The sequence below is a fragment of the Adiantum capillus-veneris genome, chromosome 23, assembly GCF_014529385.1.
Source record: "Adiantum capillus-veneris isolate H3 chromosome 23, ASM1452938v2, whole genome shotgun sequence".
Taxonomy (NCBI): domain Eukaryota; kingdom Viridiplantae; phylum Streptophyta; class Polypodiopsida; order Polypodiales; family Pteridaceae; genus Adiantum; species Adiantum capillus-veneris.
In genome coordinates, this window is record NC_140953.1 from 61,145,528 (window position 1) to 61,150,329 (window position 4,802).

Consider the following 4,802-nt stretch of genomic DNA (forward strand, 5'->3'; position numbering starts at 1 on the left):
GGTAGAATCTCTGGCAGGGAAAGGATAGCCTCTCTCTCTCTCTCTCTCTCTCTCTCTCTCTCTCTCTCTCTCTCTCTCCGTTGAAAACTGCCTTCTGCTTACTGTCTCATCGTGCCCAATTGGGAAGACCTCTGACATGTTCCTCTTAAGCTGTCTCACAACTGCCTCGCACAAAGTTGGGTGCGGACATATGTGCATGAGCGGCGCCAACACACCCTTAAAAAATTTTGCAGGCATATCCTCGACTAGCACGTGGCATTTTCTATTTTTTTCTAACAAAGAAAGACGCACATTGACGGCCACTATACCATTTCCTTTTTATATTTTTTCTGATGAAGCAAGCAACAACAGCAAGTAGCACATTAAATAAGTAGCAAGGTTTGTTAAAGCTTGCTTATAACGGGCACATTTCTGGCGACGGATTTCACTTGGTGTCTCTTAGGGATAGTGACGGTTAGCACACCAGCTTCAACTACAACTTTCACATCATCCAATTTGACATTATCATGAAGTTGAAATTGTCGAAAAAATCGGCCAAGCGATCTCTCTGCGGCATACCATGTCACGGGTCCTTTCTCTTTCACATTCTTGAACTCCCCACTGATTTCCAAGGTACCATCTTTATGCACATGCACTTGTACATCCTTTTTTATGATACCACGAACAACCAATTTGAAGATGTGGGCGCTGGAAGTCCTTTCTCTCTCTCTCAATCTAGAGAGAGAGAGAGAGCGAGAGAGGAGAGAGGAGAGAGAGAATGAGAGACATAGAGAGAGAGAGCTAAGCCAGTCTCTCTCTCTCTCTCAGTTTTAAAAAGAAACTCTCAGAGAGAGAGAGAGAGAGGGAGGGAGAGAGAGAGAGAGAGAGAGAGAGAGAGAGAGAGAGAGAGAGAGAGAGAGAGAGAGAGAGAGAGAGAGAGAGAGAGAGAGAGAGAGAGAGAGAGAGAGATGTCAAAAAAAGAACGATGGAGACTGACTTAGCTCTCTTTTTTTTTTTTGGAAAGCAAACTAAAAGAATTGCAAAGCTAAATAGCAGATGGTAGTTTTAATTACAAAAGCAAGAGCTTTAGGTTTACAGAAGCTAATCCACAGCCAAAAAACTAGTGCTAGTAGAAGACTAAGATCGCAATTCCCACCGAGCACAACAAAAAGATACAATATGTGCACTACTTAAGCTAATCTGCAGCCGAAAAACTACTGCTAGTAGTAGACTACGATCGTAATTCCCATCGAGCACAGCAAAAAGATACAATATGCACTGATGACGTAACTGGGGACATTTTTTCTACTGAGTCCTATATTTTTTACTCATCGAATGGCACTGCCTTCTCCTCAGCTACCTCACCGCCAGACTGCTCCAGGTTGGAGAGCCCACCCTTCTTTCCCATTTTGTGGTATCCTTCTGTCCCCATTTGCTCTTTTCGTGTCTGCCCTCCCTTGCTAATCCCTTCCGCAAGGCGCTCCTGCGCTTCTAAGGTCTTGCCTCCAGTGCCTCCAGGAACGACCATCTCTCTAGTGCGGGCCTTTTGGTGAAGCTTCTCGTGAGATGCCATCGGCTTCGACGGTGTGATTTCTCTTGAAAAAAACACAGCATAAAATGGTGAGCAGGTTTCTAGCAAAGATTATAACGCTAACTGCCTCAAGCAAGTAGTATTGGCTTATCTCTCTCTCTCTCTCTCTCTCTCTCTTTGAAAGCAACTTGATATACTACACTTGCAAATACTATATTTTCTAGTTTAAGCTGTTACATAATGTGTTACACAATTTCTTGTAAGCTTACATGAAAGAATGGTGCACCTCACATGACCTGAGCATCTGCAGCATCTGCAACAAGAGGAAGGCGTGGAGTCTTTCATGACCCACTTCCAAGGAGGAAGCAGGAAACCAGATAAAAGAAAATAGTATTGTAAAACACCACCAGAATCTCCAAGCCAACACCGCTCTGTGGATGATAAATGTCTTCTATAAGGCTCGGGAGAATGAGAAGTATATCCAACATGACAGCTTGCATGGTGTTGTAGCGTATATAGCGATTGAAGTTTGGATTCTGGACGATGAGGAAATAGAGGCCAAAGAAAACTGCAACACTTGCAAAAGGGGTGCTGGAGTAAACACGCAGGAGCGGGTAGAGAGTTCTAAAGGCTACCTGGCTTGGGGGAACTGTGTGAGAAAATACCGTCCATATTGTACACCATCCAGGAAAGGGAGAAGGTACGCAGAAGCAGAAACAATCCTTTCTGCTGTAGTTATGCCATCCCCATGCCGCCCTGCTGCATGCACTGTCAGACGCAAAGGCCTGCTCTTGCTACCCCTATGAGAAGCGGAGCTTAATTTCCTTCTTGACTGCTATGAGAAAGTTGACTGGAGGGAAGGTAGCAAGGGAGCGATGGACGAGGATGCTGAGGACGCCCTCACAATGCACAATGTATGCCATCGCTCCTGTGTGTGTGTGTGTGTGTGTGTGTGTGTGTGTGTGTGTGTGTGTCTCACAGTTTTTTTTTAAAAAAAAGTCTAAAAAAGCGTGCGCCGGCGTGCGCTCTTTTAGACAGTTTTTTTTTAAAAAACTGAGAGAGGTTGGGTTCAGAGGAGGCGGAGGTAGGGTGAGGGGACGAGGCGTGTGTCCTCTTCCTGTGGCAGACACCGAATGGGCAAAAGAAAACGTACGATCTCCAGACTTACCAGAGTTTGAGCAAGGTCCCCCTTCCCTTGGCCTTCTCTCTAGAATTACCACATGCGGGACTCACCTCAAATTTCCCCATGTTTTTCGTCAGGCGTATGTGTGTGTGTATTTAAGGCGTATCTTCTTGACGTAGGACTCCCTCTATATCCTATTATCCGGAGGATTTTGAGGCAGGTGGCATACGCCGAATCATCTCCGAAGTCGAAACCGCCCTTCTCTTTGGCTATTGCGGTTGCTTTCAGAGGCGGTGGGCGATGGCTCCACAGGCTTTTAAGCCACAATTCTCTCTCTCTCTCTCTCTCTCTCTCTCTCTCTCAGCTTGCCTGCGTCTACTTTTGCCCCCATACTAGCCAAAGTGGGTTGGCCAGCTCAAGCTCAAGCTACAATGGCTTGGTAAGAGAGAAGAGGCGAGCACCTCTCTCTCTCTCTCTCTCTCTCTCTCTCTCTCTCTCTCTCTCTGCTTGCCTGCGTCGACTTCTGGCCAAGGTAGGTCGCGAAATAGTCTCCCAACCAAAAACTTAGCAAGTTGGACTCGAACTCTTGCTACTTCACACACGCATCTTCCAATCAACTGCGCTAACAACATAGGAGGCTTCATAGTGCTGCATGGCATAGTGCAGTGCATTAATAAAAAAATATAACCAAGGCCCCCCAAAACCTGCCTGGCTACGTTGTTGTTAATGACTGTGTGTCATTGACCCCACGATATTGCTCGTGCCAGCATGCTATAGTAGATGACTCTATGCCCTTCCTTTTGTCAGTCTTGTTCTTTGTCTTTGCAGTAGGCATCTCTAGGGATTTGTGTCGTACTTTTTTTTCCAAAATTTGTTGGGACATACTGGCATTTTTAAAATTGAAAAGGATACGATATTAAGCTGAGACACATTTTTCCCAAGCACCTAAGAATCAATGGAAAAAAGGAGAGCATTGAAAATATCCAAATAAAATTTAGGATTTTTTGAGGGTTTAACACTTTAATCTGCCAAATCTAGCCGGTTTCCTTCAAGGCGACCCTCAAAACTAACCAAGATTTTTTTTTTTTGTGCTTTAAAAATACACTAAAGACCAGTTTTCTATGGAATTTTTGTTGAAAATCGATCACTAATTAATGTGCCCGTGATAGTGATATTGTTTCTCATTTTAGAGAGAGAGAGAGAGAGAGAGAGAGAGAGAGAGAGAGAGAGAGAGAGAGAGATCTAAGCATCTTCTCTCACTTAGCATCGTTCTTTCTGGTGGGCGGACATGATCAATTGCAAAACAATGCGTCATCAATACGATGCAGCTCTTTCCCTCATCTAGCTAATAAGATTTCCATACAACCTTATCTTGAGTAGATACAAGCTCAAAAATGATTGTATTTCCCCGCAAAAAAAATGTATGCAAAGTCACTACAACGACTTCCCCTCTTGTTGAAACTATTGTTCCAGATGTGAAGAAGGCCCTAATACTACCTTTTAGAGTAGGGCATGGCTTTTATCTTCATAGATTGGAGCAGAATTTGCCTCTTATAATTGGTGGTGACATGAATATTCCAGATGAGCAAGGATGTAAAGCATATTCCAATTATAATGTGCTTGTTTATTGAGTGGTGAATGTTATGGCCTTCCTGATATCTGACATCTGCCATACTTTTTCAAACAATGATTCACAATAGAAAGGAGTAGCATCTTCAATCTTTTGAGAAAGAAGCTCTTCATATGAAGACTCACGCCCCTAAGCTTTGAGGTTGTCACATTGTACGGTAAAAAGATCCTAATTATTTTATTTATTTACAACTAATTTCCCCCCCAGTTATGACGATGCCTTTCTAGAAAATTTTAGGCTTAGAACTCTATAAATTTTGGTTGTTATGTTTGTAAATTGATTAAAAAAGTCCTATATTGGTCAATTAAGGAAAAACATGATTTTATTGTAACAAAAGAAGTCTTTCATAATTAATGGTGTTTTCCGGCAATGTGTTGTGTAAGAAGGGTGTCTTTGAATGAAGATCACAGTCTTGTAGTATAGATAGGGCAAGACGACATGGAAAAGATGATTGATGTATAAATGAACTAATGAGGTGCAATAAATTGCTATCAAATTGATGCGTCTAAGATGAGGAAGGATTCACATGCTCTCAAGTA

The 4,802-nt window shown here is 43.0% G+C and overlaps 2 pseudogenes; both read right to left on the reverse strand.

Annotated features, from left to right (window-relative positions):
* Positions 1 to 1,284: 1,284 nt before the first annotated feature.
* On the reverse strand, positions 1,285 to 1,552 carry LOC147427856 (protein SLE3 pseudogene; annotated as a pseudogene).
* Positions 1,553 to 1,797: 245 nt separating this feature from the next.
* On the reverse strand, positions 1,798 to 2,433 carry LOC147427857 (protein TIC 20-v, chloroplastic pseudogene; annotated as a pseudogene).
* Between the last annotated feature and the right edge of the window lie 2,369 nt (positions 2,434 to 4,802).